We start from the raw sequence: 16744 nt of genomic DNA on the forward strand, positions 1-16744 counted from the left end.
AAGGGCAGCCATATAATCATTAATGGATTTGCTTTCTGTCTGGAACAAATGGTGAAAAGCATGTCGTTGAGCAATGCAGTTTGGTGTTGTAGCATAGCGGTTATGAAGCTTCTCCAATAACATCTCCTGAGGCACTGTGTAGACAACTTGATGGGCTGTCAAAGCTCGTGTTGTGGCTAACATTTCTCTGCCACAAGAACTGAGAAAATAGCCTAACTTCCTGATGCTGGAGAGCTCCATAAAGTCATTGGCATGAAGAACACACTCAAAACGTGTGAGGTAGTCAGCCCAAGTTTCAGTAGAAGACTCGAAGGGAGCAAAAGCTGGTAATGGGCCATCCTGAGAAGGACGGATTTTGGTGGTAGGCACCTAGTGACCTGTCATCACCCTGGCTAGTGACAGCTGTGAAATGAAACAGCTCAGAATGATACCATTGTGAGGACTGCAGCCCAGCGATTGAGTCCTCTAGTGGTTAGCCAGCTGTTCTTGTCAGAAGTTCCATTCCTCATTGCCAGTGTTAAATCGGAAGCACCTGAGCTGACAGGGACAGAGGCAAGCCAAAGTTCTGAACAGGAATCCTTTATTTTATTTTTAAGCACCACAGGCTGTAACGAGAGAACAGAACAGCAACTCAGTTTTTGGCAGCCCCTTTTATAGTCAAGCTGTCAAACTGGCAACCAATCAGGATGCCCCAATTTCCCACTGCCGGCTGCTCATGTCTTAGCCAATCAGGCTTTGACTTGCAGCCGCCTTGGGTATTTTGGTATCATTGTAGGTCTGAGGAATTAATAAAAACCCAGTAAGTTTCTCATTTAACATCTTAAATTCAGTGCTCAATTATGGTTGTGATTTGAGGACTGCCTGTATTAATAAAAGAATCTCAGAATTTCTTCAGCTCTGGGATTTTCTAAGGTGATGAACTTCAAACTATGAAAAACAGCTTTCCTTTCCCATTTAAGGGGTTCTCTAGGTGAAGAGGATTTCTATTTTTTCTGCCTTTAAAGTTTCCATCAACTCTCTTTTTTTCCCCATAATGGAAGAAATGACTCCTTTTCAAATGGATATTTTCAACTATAATTCATGTCTCCTGGAGAAGTAGGAAGGTCCTTGGCCTTTTAGACATAAATTTTGACTCAAGCTTTTCGTTCTGCCCTCTAGAGCAATGAACTTTACACAGCTCCATTTCATATGTCTCTAGAGGGATACCCTAAAGCTGAACCAAATCTTTCATCAAAGCTGCTTTCTCGAAGAAAAATATTTTTGATTCCTAATTATCCATTTGTGTATCATGGTGAGTATAATGCATCAACATACCATGTCTTGAAAGACATTCTGGTTGAAATGTATGCATTTTCTGATATTTTAAAACCATTTTCAATACCCATCCCCCCACCCCACAGGCATAGTTGAGGGATATATAAACTATCTCTGCAGTATTCTCAGTAGAGAGTCCTTCATCCGAGACTTTGGTGATAATGTACTTTATTTATTTTATTTTATTTTATTTTATTTATTTATTTTGTCCAATACACAATGAGGGTTTTAGTGGGTATATATGTGTATATATATATATACACACATAGTAAAATACATGATGAAGGTTATAGAGGTGATACTCATAGTAAAATATATCTAAGAAAGAATAGAAAAGAATATATAGTAATAGAGCATATCAATGAAAGAATAGAAGAAGAGATATAGGAATAGAAGAAAGGTATAGGAGATATAGGAGAGCAATAGGACAGGGGATGGAAGGCACTCTAGTGCATTTGTACTCACCCTTACTGACATCTTAGGAATCTGGATAGGTCAACTGTAGATAATCTAAGGGTAACGTGTTGGGGGTTTGGGAATGACACTATGGAGTCCGGTAATGAGTTCCACGCTTTAACAACTCGGTTACTGAAGTCATATTTTTTACAGTCAAATTTGGAGTGGTTAATATTAAGTTTAAATCTGTTATGTGCTCTTGTGTTGTTGTGGTTGAAGCTGAAGTAGTCACTGACAGGCAGGACGTTTCAGCATATGATCTTGTGGGCAATACTTAGATCTTGTTTAAGGCGTCTTAGTTCTAAGCTTTCTAGGCCCAGGATTGAAAGTCTAGTCTTGTAGGGTATTCTATTTTGAGTGGAGGAGTGAAGGGCTCTTCTGGTGAAGAATCTTTGGACATTTTCAAGGGTGTTAATGTCTGAGATGCGATATGAGTTCCAAACAGATGGGCTGTATTCGAGGATAGGTCTGGCAAAAGTTTTGTAAGCTCTGGTAAGTAGATTGAGATTGCCAGAGCAGAAGCTACGTAGGATTAGGTTTACAACTCTTGAAGCCTTCTTGGCTATGTTGTTGCAGTGGGCTTTGGCACTTAAATCTTTTGTTATTAGTATACTGAGGTCTTTAAACAAGTGGGGATTATTTGTGATAATTTGATTATTCAGTTCGTATTTGGAGTTCAGATTCTTCTTCCCAATGTGTAGGACAGAGCATTTGCTAGTTGAGATTTGGAGTTGCCATGTGTTAGACCACTCAGAAACAGAGTTCAGGTCTTTTTGGAGAGTAGTTGTGTTATCGGTGGTGTTGAAGAGTTTTCCATCGTTGGCGAAGAGGACACAGTTGCTTGTGATTTAATCACAAAGGTCATTGATGTAGAGAATGAAGAGAGTTGGTCCCAGTACACTACCTTGGGGAACACCACTTTTAACTGGGACGGGGGTGGATATGGTGCTTCCTATTTTGACCACTTGTTGTCTGTTTGACAGGAATGCTGTAATCCAGCTATGGAGGGATCCTGAAATGCCATAGGATTTGAGTTTTAGGAGTAGTTTGTCATGGACCACTGAATCAAAGGCTTTGCAGAAGTTGATGTAAATTGCATCTATAGATTTCCCTTGAACTAGACGAGTTGTCCATATATTTTTGCAATGGAGGAGCTGCAGGTTGCAGGATAGTTTTTTTCTGAAACCAAATTGTTTGTTAGAAAGCAAATTATTAGTTTCTAGATGGAGAGTAATTGATTTGTTTATAATTGATTCCATGACTTTGCATGGGATGCAGCATAGTAAAATTGGTCTGTAGTTATCGACAAGAGAGCGGTCTCCTTTTTTGAAGATGGGGGTGTCCATTGCTTTCAATCATAGCTTAGGAAGTGTGCTGGTTCTGAAGGATTTTTCAAAAATTATGTTTAGTGGTTCAGCTATGGCAGAGAGCTTTTTTAGGAAGTAAGCACATAAACCATCTGGTCTGACTGATAGAAAAGGTTTAAGGTCACATAATGCTTTTTCAACTCGGTCTTCAATGAAGTCTACTTGGGTTAGGTTGTTGAGGGAGTTTGAGGTGTTATTGATGAAATTGGGGGATGAGCCATTGCTGTTAACAAAGGCAGAGCCAAAGAAAGAGTTGAGGAGGTTGGCTTTGAATGAATCATCATGGTATTCTTTGTTGTTGGGTCCTTTGAGAGGTGGGATATGTCTAGAGTCTTTGAGTTTATTGTTGACAAAGTTGTAGAAAGCTCTATTAGATTTGGTGCGTAGGAGGTTTTCCTCTTGTTTGCTGTAGTAGTTAAGGCATTCTGCTTTTATTTGATTGCAAATGCTTTTATATCGGCTTTTGAAGTTGGAAACTTGTCCTTTTTTGTTTTTCCTCTAGAGAGATTTTTTTCTTGTTTGTAATTTTCTTATTGAGATGGGGAGGTTATTTTTTTTTCTTTATGGTACATGTTAGAGGTACATGAAGTCTGATGATAATTTTCATTTCGAGTAGGAATGTGTTGTAGAGGTCATCAGTAGTGTAGCATTCAGTGAATAGAGTTTTTCAGTTTAATGTTGAGAGGTGGGCTTCAATGAGTTCGTAGTTTGCTTTTTTGAAATTGAATTTTGGTGTTGTATTATTTTGGTGGATCATAGTGTGGCTTAGATTGAGACTGAAGTTTATCACGCTGTGGTCACTGTTGGAAAATGGTTCTGTTATTTGTAAGCCATATATTGCACTTTTGCTGTTGCAGAAGATGAGATCCAGACAGTTATCAAGTCTGGTATTGTTAGTTACTAGTTGGTCGAGTCCCAGATAGGTGGCGGTATTATATATAGTAGAATGGATGGGTTCTGTGCTGTATTCATTTAAGGACCAGTTAATGTGTGGTAGGTTGAGGTCTCCGAGGAAGATAATGGGCTATGGGCAGTTGGTTGCCCACGTTAGTAATGTGGATAATTTGTTAGCATGTTCGATGTCGTAGTCTGGGGCTTTGTAGCAGAGTAAGAAGCGAACTGTGGTATTTAGGGATAAATCACAGACAATAGTTTCAGGTACCGATAAATCCTGTGCAACTTTGAGGGTTTTTAGGTTCAGTGATTTTTTTGTAGACTATAGCTACTCCACCTCCTCTGCGGAATTCACGGTCTGAGCGGAAAACATGGTAGTTTTTTTATGTGATAATGGAGTCTGGGTAGGAAGCATTTAGCCATGTTTCACATATAAAAAATATATCAGAGTTGGAGGTGTCAAATAGAAAGAGGAATTCAGACATCTTGTTGACTAAACTTCTAGCATTTAATAGTTTACATTTGAGATTGGTCTTGTGTTGGGGTTTGGTTTTGGGGTGGTTAGAGGAAGTAAGGGGCACACTTTCCTATTCTTTGTTTGAGGTGGTAGGGATGTCCATTTGTTGTTGTGGGATGGTGGTCTGGTAGGTGACTCCTGAGTTCACACTACTTGCCTGCTTAGCTTATGGTTAACTTTTAAGTAACAGCAATATTCCAAATCGGTTCCAGAGCATTGTCATTCTACATCGTTTCAGCAATATCCTTCAGTTTTTCATTAGGGTGCCCTATCATAAGTGGAGGAATATATAATAGCATTTCTACTTTTATAAATAGTCATATGGCTATCATTGTGTAACATGATAACCAGACACTGTCTTGTTCAATAACTTTAATTTCAAATATTTCTATATCATGTACTATAAATTTTACAGAGATAATTTTACTAAAATTTTACAGAGATACAACCCCATTCCCTTGACTCATATTCCAGAGTCATTGAATTTCTGCTGTACTTAGGACTCATTACGAACACTTACTTCAAACAAGAATTGCTGCATGAATGTGGGGTGTGAGTGTATCTGCACACTTTCTCTCTTTCTCCCCAAATATTATGGCTCCATCAGTTGACCCTGACATCCAGTTATCCTGCATTTATGGTAGATTTGTGGACTAAACCTGTAGTGATGTGAGCCTGTTAGTTAATACGAATCTATTTCCAAATATCCTATATTTACTTGAGGTTTGCAAGCCAATCTATACTTTAGAAACAACCCTTTGAATTTATTATTATTATTATTATTATTATTATTATTATTATTATTATTATTATTATTATTATTAATTAGATTTGTATGCCACCCCTCTCCGAAGACTCGGGGCGGCTCACAACAGTAATTTAAAAAAACCCAATAGTAATGGAACAAATCTGATATTAAAAAACATATAAAACCCTATCATTACATTTTTAAAAATGTAGTTAAAATGATGGAGACTCTACTCAAAAAGAGGATAAATCAGCATCTAAAAAAAAATAACTTATTGGACCCAAATCAGCATGGCTTTACTGAAGGCAAATCGTGTCAGACTAATCTCATTGAGTTCTTTGACTATGTCACAAAGGTGTTGGATCAAGGTGGTGCCATGGATATTGCCTATCTGGACTTCAGCAAAGCCTTTGATACGGTTCCACATAAAGAGCTGATAGATAAATTAGTGAAGATTGGACTTAATCCCTGGATAGTTCAGTGGATTTCAAGCTGGCTGAAGCATAGACATCAGAGAGTTATTGTTAATGGCGAGTATTCTGAGCAGAGACAGGTTACAAGCGGTGTGCCACAAGGGTCTGTTCTGGGTCCTATTCTTTTTAATATGTTTGTGAGTGACATAGGGGAAGGTTTGGTAGGGAAGGTTTGCCTATTTGCCGATGACTCTAAAGTGTGCAATAGGGTTGATATTCCTGGAGGGGTCTGTAATATGGTAAATGATTTAGCGTTACTAGATAAATGGTCAAAGCAATGGAAACTGCAGTTTAATGTTTCCAAATGTAAAATAATGCACTTGGGGAAAAGGAATCCTAAATCTGAGTATTGCATTGGCAGTTCTGTGTTAGCAAAAACTTCAGAAGAAAAGGATTTAGGGGTAGTGATTTCTGACAGTCTCAAAATGGGTGAGCAGTGTGGTCGGGCGGTAGGAAAGGCAAGTAGGATGCTTGGCTGCATAGCTAGAGGTATAACAAGCAGGAAGAGGGAGATTGTGATCCCCTTATATAGAGCGCTGGTGAGACCACATTTGGAGTACTGTGTTCAGTTCTGGAGACCTCACCTACAAAAAGATATTGACAAAATTGAACGGGTCCAAAGACGGGCTACAAGAATGGTGGAAGGTCTGAAGTATAAAACGTATCAGGAAAGACTTAATGAACTCAATCTGTATAGTCTGGAAGACAGAAGGAAAAGGGGGGACATGATCGAAACATTTAAATATGTTAAAGGGTTAAATAGAGTTCAGGAGGGAAGTGTTTTTAACAGGAAAGTGAACACAAGAACAAGGGGACACAATCTGAAGTTAGTTGGGGGAAAGATCAAAGGCAACATGAGAAAGTATTATTTTACTGAAAGAGTAGTAGATCCTTGGAACAAACTTCCAGCAGACGTGGTTGGTAAATCCACAGTAACCGAATTTAAACATGCCTGGGATAAACATATATCCATTGTAAGATAAAATACAGGAAATAGTAAAAGGGCAGACTAGATGGACCATGGGGTCTTTTTCTGCCGTCAGTCTTCTATGTTTCTATGTTTCTAAAAAACAAACAAACAAACAGCACATTCATACCAAACATAAAACAAAGTATTAAAAAAAGCCTGGGGGAAAGGTGTCTCAACTCCCCCATACCTGGCAGTATAAGTGAGTCTTGAGTAGTTTACGAAAGACAAGGAGGGTGTAGGCAGTTCTAATCTCCAGGGGGAGTTGGTTCCAGAGGGCCGGGGCCACCACAGAGAAGCTCTTCCCCTGGGCCCCGCCAAACGACATTGTTTAGTCGACGGGACCCGGAGAAGGCCAACTCTGTGGGACCTTGTTGGTCGCTGGGATTCGTGCGGTAGCAGGCGGTTCTATGTTTACCTCAAGCAATGCTTCAGCCAAGATATGCATTAATTGCCTCTCTCATGCAGTCAAACACTCAATTCCATCAGGCATAATCAAGCCATAAATATCCAGATTAATCCATTATAAAAGAACTCACTATTTAAGTAAATTATATGCATAAGGCTTAAGAATCAGGTCTGGTTTTACACTACATAGTTTCTTTACTCAAGTCTTAGTAGATACTTACCAAGTTCAGTGTTGTAATCACAGGACGGGGGGGGGGGGAGGAAGGAAGCTGGGCATGTCTTGTGATGGAAAGTTCTATATCTATATCTACCTATTCTAAGGACTATTAGTCATTTCTGACTGAAACTCTCACAACCTGTTGCAAAAACTTTTCAGAGTTTAAAGAAAACATTTCCTTTGTTCTCCAAAGTCAGATGCAGTGGAAAAGAGATGACTGGGAAAAATTATCTTTGGACCTTCCTTGTACATCTCCTTCATTTAGGTGTTTAAACATGGGATACTATCTTTTCATGGATTCTTTTATTTTGTTGATTCTGTACTCATTTTTCCAGTCCAAGATGTGACCTGCATTATCTTCTTTCAAATTTCATCTTCTCCACCTGCACAAGCATTTCTTCTAGCAATTGTTTAGAGTGAGCAATTTTCTGCTTTTGTTTATCATGCTTGGATGACATCTGATTGTGTACCTCAAAATATAATGAAGGTATAAAGAGGGAGGTGAAAAAAATACTAATCAGAGAAGCAGGTGATAAAACAAAATCAGTTCTTCTAAAATAAAAGCAAAGTAAAATTTTAACATGGCTTTTTTCCATTAACTATACCCATGCTTAGAATTAGAAGTTTGCTAACCTCCTTTTCCACAAGTTGCCTTGAGCTTATTGAATCTGTCTTCTTCCTCAAGAGCTGCTAAATCACCCACCTGAATCTCTTCTTTTTCAGTTACCTCAGGAAAAGGACTAAAAATTGGAACAAAATAACTTGAACCTGCATTTTGGAGATAAACCTGAGGTAAGTCAGAAAGGCTATTTTTCCCAGGGTACAGAAAAAATATATTTATCTGTATTAAATAACATTATTATTCTCCAAGCAGTCACAGTTGCACTCTTTTGCAATACTTTCTCCCTACAAAAACACCTCTCCCTTAAGGAGCAAGGCTAGAAAGGGACAATAAACACAATAAAGCATTCCTCCAGCTACTGGTAACAGAATATCAGCCCCTTTATTCCAAGGCTCTTGAAAAGAAATGATACTTAAGTAAAAAAGCAGTAGGATAATACAAGCTAGACCTTTTTTAGTTACCAAACTCAAGAGTCTCAGTACTTTTTGAAGCCAGACTTCTAGATTATTAGATCACAGAGGTCTGGTGATAGCTATATTCCTTGGCTGGGTGCTAAAGAGAAGGCAGGGGTAATTTTCATCTAGCATGGAAAGTTAATTAGTAAGATCCACCAGAGATGTCTTATGGAACCAATTGCTTTTTGTGAGCATATGGGGATTTTAGCAGGCATTTCCAGTTGCTCTCAAAGCATCTCTGGACTATACAAAGGGCAAGAGCAATGGATGAATCTGCCTGAGTACTGGTAGAAAAGAACATTTGTAGCTCAAGGTTGAACTGTGGAGTCCTTGGTGTTCTCTGGGCTTGCAAACATTTTATTAGCAAGCTAGTTACCAAGGACCACATTGTTTGAGTAGTCTTTTTCTATGTACTAATCAAAGAGTGCTTTATATTTTATGTAGCAACTCCAGAGGGTGAAGTAGCAGAAGAGATGCCTAGTACACTGATGATAGAGATTGAAGGGGCTGCCACAAAGCAGAAGGGGCCAAACAAAAGTATCTGAAGGTAGAAGATGAAGCAATGAATGGAAACTAATCAAGAAGAGAACTAGCTTAGAACTAAGGAGAAATTTCCTGACAATTAGAATAATTAACTGGTGAAATCATTTGCCTCCAGAAGTTGTGAGTACTCCAATACTGGAGAGGTTTTTAAGAAGAGATTGGATAACCATTTGTCCAAAATGATGTAGGGTTTTGACAGAACTAAATTACTAAAGCAGAACACTACAACAAAAGAATAATAATTGAGATAGAAAAACATCTCCACAATAGGAACAAGCGGGATGATACCTCCCGCCTACCAGACATCTAGCAACTAGCCCTCATTAACAAATGTATCCCAGCCATAAAAACTGAAACCAGACTCAGAACAACACAGGACATTACCACCAATCACCTCCACCAGACCCAAACCCACACTCACGCTACAGACTAAATACAACCTCCACCCAGAAGCCAAACTACAGCAGTGCTCCCAAATGTTGCAGCCCCCTCTGACTTGCACACAAAGCAAACCGACAAACACCATAAACACATGACCAGACCACAAACTCGCAGCAAAACAAGCAAAATGGTTACACCCCAGGCACACATTACAAAACAGCTAAGTAGCCTGCAAGCTCCAACTACTTAGGATATCACCCCCAATCCATAAACATCAACTAATCAGCATACATCAATTAAATCAATGACCCCAGGTGTTCCCCACTGACTCACCAGGAAGTTTCAACACAGTTTGCAGCTGCTGAGCCATCAAACCACACAATATTTATAGAAGGAAGGCAGCTCAGGCCTTGCTGTGTTTGCCCTAGAACAAGGACAGAAGCACCAGCCTGAAAATGACGGGTGGGACCTTGTCAAAACATCGCCAGAAATCTCTAAATCCTACACGGGAAGGATATATATATATATGTTTTTTTCTGTTGGATCACCCTGGTATATTGAAGGAATGTCACAGCTCCATTTTGCCCCTAGGCCCAACCCAAGGCAGTTAATCAAATCCCAGTAAGGGTATGGCTAGCTGATGACGCCAGAACAAGGCCGAAATAGCGCTATCCTAGTCTCCCTTAATTTTAAAAATTCAGCAAAAACATGTGATACCTACAGAACATAGTTTGTTGGCTATGAATAAATTAACTGCCTTGAAATGGCCCTGGGTTGGGCCTAGAGGCAAAAAGGAACTGTGACATTCCTTCAATATACCAGGTTGATCCAACAAAAAAAAACCATATACCCCTCCCTGGTACAAAGCTGAAGGGTTCAGATCTGGTGGCCTAGAGGCAAAGCAAAAGCCCCAGGATCAAATCCCAGTAAGGGCATGGTTAGTTGATGAGGCCAGAACAAGGCTGAAATAGTGCTATCCTAGTCTCCTTTAATTTTAAAAATTCAGCACAAAAACATGTGATATATATATAAATATATATATAAATATATAATAAGTAAAATGGGAATCTTCAGTAGGTGTTTTTTTCCACGTTTTTTACACACACACACACACACACACACACACACACACACACACACACACACACACATATATATATATATATATATATATATATATATATATATATATATATATATATATATTTGTTTTCGTAGATTTTCACGGGTACAGGTATGATGGTCTTGGTATATTCGGGTTTCTTCCCGTGTAGGATTTGGAAATTTCTGGTGACGTTTCGATGAGGTCCCACTCATCATCTTCAGGCTGGTGTTTCTCTCCTTGATCTCAAGTGAGCACTTGAGATCAAGGAGAGAAACACCAGCCTGAAGATGATGAGTGGGACCTCATCGAAACGTCACCAGAAATTTCTCCTAATCCATTACTTGACAGAAGAGGCAGCTTGGCTAAGGGAACATCTGGTCTCAGGTGGGAGATTATTCTAAAAGATCTGGGATAACCACATTCCAAAAGAACATTTTCCTCCCTCTTTCTCAAACACACAAAATAACTGATAATTCTAAAATGGAACAATTTGTCTGCTGAAACCAGTGATCTCCATCTTCATGAATTTCCAGAATTCTGTAAAGGTTTAGTGCTTCAGAAGGTCTCTGGGACCTGATTAATATGGAGGTGTTGGAATGAAATGTGTGGAATTACCTTATTATTATGCATTAGGTTTTAATATATTTTATTTATGATTTTACACTAGTTTATTTCACTATTTATATCACTGTTATTCTTGTAGAATGTAAAGGAAATCCTTGAAATTGAAACTTTATTTTGGAAGTCTAAAATGATAGGAAAGAGAAAGAAGGTAACCAGAAGCAAGGTGAAAGGAATCAATTTCATTGGTGATAGATTGCCAATGGAAAATGGGAAGGGACATATTCTTAGTGATCGCTAAGAATCAACACCAACCTGATTGCACGTAAAGCAGCCAACCAGATATTTGATCCAAATAAACATTTTTCTTAGATATTGCATATATTCAGTATTTATTATTTTCATTGATAATGTGAACCGTACTGCTTTAATTCTTCAGTCAACAATGGTGTTGATCATAAAGAATTGTGCAAATTTGAGTAATGAATGGAAATGGACTTCTGAATATAGGAAAGGTTTAAAAAGTGAACAACCTCTTAGAAAACTGTTGGCTGTATCACTCAGAATTTTTAAATAAAATGACTAGGTCTGGGCTTTCATTATTTCTTCAGTTCTTACCTGACATGGTGGGATTTGAGTTCAGAAACTGCTGAACATTCCCAAGGAATAAATGTCCAACAGAACATTTATTCTTAAAATTCAGAGCACAAAACTTAAAAATCTGGGCAGTTTTGAACAAACAATTGTTGGTAAAAGTCACTTTAAATATAAATATAAGGAAAAGTATAAAGCTCCCGCCTTACAAATGACATTCATGCTATATATTATTCCATGAATGGCCTGGACAACCTGGTGGCAATTATATTTTCCTTCCAGAATCATAAATCCAGCAGTATTAAAGTTTTAGTACAGTATATCAGCATGTCAGATAAAGAATTCAGTATTAATTTCCAAAATAAGTATATAAATCTGTTATGTCTCCTGAAATGAGACCGCAAAGTTTTTCTCCACCCAAATAATTACCGCTGAATTAATAAAGTTGTCTTATATGGTCTGAAAAGAAAAGAAGAAGCTGTTGAGCAAAGGAATAGGAGGAAGAGGTAGGAATATAAATATCTGTAATTTTCTCTGTTTTCAGGAAACCTGAAAACAGGATACCTCTGAGAAGTTCCTTGCAAAGTAAATTTTAATACTTTTTGGAACATAATAAACAGAAATTATTTTTGTTTGTGATTTCTGCTATAACGGAGATAGGTGTGCATGAAAGAGAGAGAGATGTGGTTTTATATTTCTGTGCAGAGGCAAGATAATAGCTGGTATATACAGATAGAGGCTTAATTTTACAAATTCAATATTTGTATCTGCTACAGGTCAAATGGCCTTAGGCATTGTAGACATTCACAGCCACCTAGGGGTCTTTGTTGGATTGAATTATATAATCCTTTCCAAATTCTGTAGTAATAAAGTGTGCTACATTTTAAGTACCGAATTGTAGGCTTTTACAATAAGTGTCCTTCTAAATACAATATTGCATCAGTATAGGACAGTGTGAATCAAGAAATGATAATGTTGGATGGCCTTGGTCTACAGTACCTGTCTGAACTTTTTTATCTGAATTTTGTGAACTGATGTCTAACTGGTCCTTGTCATGTAGTCCAAGAAAGCTGGTTCATAGGGAATCTTGTATACTTCTGATTGGTCTGTTTTGGAAGACCTTCCTACACAAAGAGAGGACAGGCCAATAAGGAATCCATGCTGTTGAAATATCTTCAAAATGAATTATCAGAAATCTACCTAGACCAGGGCTGTCAAACTCACAGTCAATGGGCCAGATGCAACACAGACTGCCCGGTGTCCATGCCCAGTTGAACAAAGGGGGGGGAGTCACAATACTTCATGTGACACCACCATAATGAGTCAAGTTTGATACCCCTAGATGAATAATCAAACACTAACCAGGATTGTTGGAATTCAATGACATGGGCATATCAGATTTTAGCTTTCCATGTTCAGATACAAGACCCAGTCAGTCATTGCTCTGTTACCTGAAAATTACATAGCATAGGACCTTCTGATCCCAAAAATGCGACTCTGATCATTCAACATAATAAAAGCTCATTGTTATTTGATAACAGTATATTCATATTTAATACCAATATTGAGTTATAGATTCTAAATTCACTGGCATGAATGGAAAAAGATTCAATATCAGCATTACTACCTGTTGTGGTTGGCTCTGCCCCAGCTCCTGCCCCAAGGAATGTGGAGGTGGATGCAGGGGAAACATCAACATGTCATAGGCCTGTTTTATTGCCAATAGAGTCAGGTAGTACAGTTTCCTCAGACGAATAAGAAGGTGGGGGTGACTTGGAAGTGGGGGGCTTGGCACACAGCCCAGGAAGCCAATCTCCATTATCTTCCGTCGATTCAGATGAGGAAGTGTTAGACCCACGCATGTGCAGAATTATGCATAGAAGAGACCAATTGAAGAAATATTACAGGAGATAAGAGAGGCCACCTGTGTTTGGGTGGGGCTCCAGTAATTAGAACTGCTGATATAAATAGCAGCATGCTGGCTTGGCCGTTGTGGAAGATTATCTGATCGTTGTTCTTCAGGACCGTGCCTTGCTGTTTCCGGACTTTGCTTGTTGATTTTTCACGACATTGAAATCAAAGCAGAGCAAACTGTGTGTGTTTCACTTCGTGGAAGAAGGAGGGCTGTGACGTTCCTTCACAGCTGCTAGCTAAGTACTTAAGGACTGATTAAGGGGATTGTACAGACTACCAGGTTGTTTTGGGACGAGTGCTCTTTGCAATACAAAAAGGGTGCTTTGTTTCTTTTGAATTTTTGTGATAAAGAACATTGTTTTTGAACTTTCAAGTGTGTGTGTGTCTGAAATTTGTACCCTTGAATTTTCGGGAGACTCATACCATAGAGCCTGGCAGAACACTACCAAACTGCAAATGTTATACCAGATTGGTAGAAAATCTTAGGAGTCCCAACAGATCTGCAGGATACAAAGTTGAAGATGACTATTATATAAAAACTTGTGTGAAAAAAATACAATTGCTCATAATGTGAGTTATAGTTTAGCACATGTGCCTTCAGCATAGCTTATTGCCCTTTGTCAAGAACTACCAGAGATATACTTAAGATTTAGCATTCTTCTGCACTACCTGAATTTATGAGGATCTGAAACAGTCTTTCATTCACTCTTGACCTTGATAATGGCCTCAATTTCCTGGACAATCAAAATCACAGGATATGTGGCTGTCTCATAGCAGTACTGTGATACAATGTCAGCTATCACTAAAAATGGAATAATAAAATAGGCATAAGGACCTGTTACTGTTTATGTTGAAAAAAAGATACTATCTGAACATCAATGAAAAATATTATCAAGTCAGGCAGATTTTATAGATTTGTGCAATTTACCCAGGCCCAACAAATAAGTTGTGATACACTACTTAAAGCTTAATTCAGAATATTGAGTAAGGGATATCAAATTATAAGTGCTTTAGATCAAAAAGTGGATCTTACAATATGTTTGGAAGATCCCCTAACTAGCTTGTTTATATTAAATTAGTCTATTTTTTTCATTCTTAAAATCTAAAATAATGTGTCCTCTGATTGTTATAGACAACCTCTTTCTCTAAATAGGGCAAGGAAACCTGTGCTTTCCTTCTTCCAGGTCTTTCTGAATTTTTATGCTGGTGAGTTGGGTAATTTGTAAATTTATTTAAATTGTGCTGACAATATTGTGAGATGGGCAATATATAAATAAGTGGGACTTTCTTGAATAAGCAAATACAGTAGGAAATTCCTATTGTAACTTATGTAGAGCCACTGGGAGTGAGTAATATTAGTCAGAGAGAAAAAGAATAGATGTTCTAGTAAATGATATAATAAGATTGGTATACATTTTTTAAGATTATGAATGAGTAAAGGCTGAAAAAAAGCAGATTAAACCTAGCATGGAAACAGTGACATCAAGTCAAGATGGACTACTTATCTTCCTGCAGGGATGAGATTTCTATATCTTAAATGCAATATGCTTTCATACCCAAATAACAGCATGATTCTTCAAGAAGTTTAGTCTTCAGGAACAGCAAGGTATTTCACATTTAAGAACAATGGGTGGCAAGATTTTTAATTCAGTCCATTCTGTCTCACAGCAGTAGAAGTACAATTGTTCTAGATATCCAAATGGAAATACCAACCTTTAGATAAATACCATTTCTATATAGTTTTTGTCTAATACAAGGAGCCAGTGATTGATGTGTCTTCTAAACTGTATACTGAACTCTCAAGAAGCAGATATCTTTCTCCGTCTCATTTCGTATTCATCCAATGCAGATAGAAGCACTTTTTATTATAGATTATGTGCTATATTGCAGAAGAGACGGAGTAACGACATGGACACCAGAGCTGGATTTAAACTGGGTCATTTTTATTAATAATAAATTAACATAATTTATTTAATTAAATTAGCATAAATTAGCATAAATCAACATGCTTAACTATGACCCAAAACAGTGGACCTGCAGGGTCAAACAAATACTTCCGGGGCGGAAATGACGTAGCAATAAACATTCCTGGGCAACTATGGGCGTAGCTCGATGCTAGTCCAGGTGAGGGACCTCTCCCTCACCTGAGACCCTGCCATGCTCTTGCATGAGGGGGGTCCCGCCGGCTCACCCCTACCCAGGGACTTCAATGTGCGGGACCCAGAGACAGGTTCCCCCCAACTGCTCAGGTAGCACCCCACCATGAGCTTGGAGAGAACCTGTCAATCATCCCCAAAGATGCCCAAGGGAGAACGCGCAGTTGCTAAACCACCATCCAGATTTCCACCCCTAACCTGCCACGGAACGGGGGTCAGATCTCTATCTTGGCCCCCCGACTCCCCCCTCTAACTGCGCCAGCTCACGCAGAGACCACTGCAGGTCCTGTAAGAAAATGGTGTTCCTCTGTTCTGACAGAGGAAGACCAGCAGCCAGGGAAAGCCACAGCTGATATATGGTGATGCGGGGATGGGCCACTACCACCCCGCCTAACTCTCTGACTACCGTACCCAGGGCCTTAATAACTCCCCGTCTAACCTGGTGAAGGGCCCTAAGGGAAATGGCGTCCCACCAAGCGATCCCCGGGAGGATCCCGACCGCACCACTTGCGTGGAGGGCCGCACAGTGCGAAGCCACCGCAGGCTTCGCGAGCCTGGCAGATCTAAAGTAGACCCCCAGGCCCACACAGGTCCTTGCCACCGAGGTGCAAGACCCAAAACCTGGGCGCCGCAATGGGATGCAGCCCTCCCAGTACCAATTGGGCGCAGCAATGGGATGCCGCCCTCCCAGCACCAACTGGGCGCAGCAATGGGATGCCACCCTCCCAGCACACATCCAGGCGCAGCAATGGGATGCCGCCCCCGGCACCAACTGGGCGCAGCAATGGGATGCCGCCCTCCCAGCACAAACTGGGCGCAGCAATGGGATGCCGCCCTCCCAGCACACATCCAGGCGCAGCAATGGAATGTCGCCCCTGGCACCAACTGGGCGCAGCAAAGGGATGCCGCCCTCCCAGCACCAACTGGGTGCAGCAATGGGATGCCGCTCTCCCAGCAATAGCGGTAGAAACGCCCGTCCCACCGCACACCCCATCTCCCCCGCCAGACAACAAGGACCCAGCCGCCACGACGGCAGGGTCCCCACCCCCGAC

The sequence above is a fragment of the Erythrolamprus reginae genome, chromosome 1 (genome assembly GCF_031021105.1).
Source record: "Erythrolamprus reginae isolate rEryReg1 chromosome 1, rEryReg1.hap1, whole genome shotgun sequence".
Lineage (NCBI taxonomy): Eukaryota > Metazoa > Chordata > Lepidosauria > Squamata > Dipsadidae > Erythrolamprus > Erythrolamprus reginae.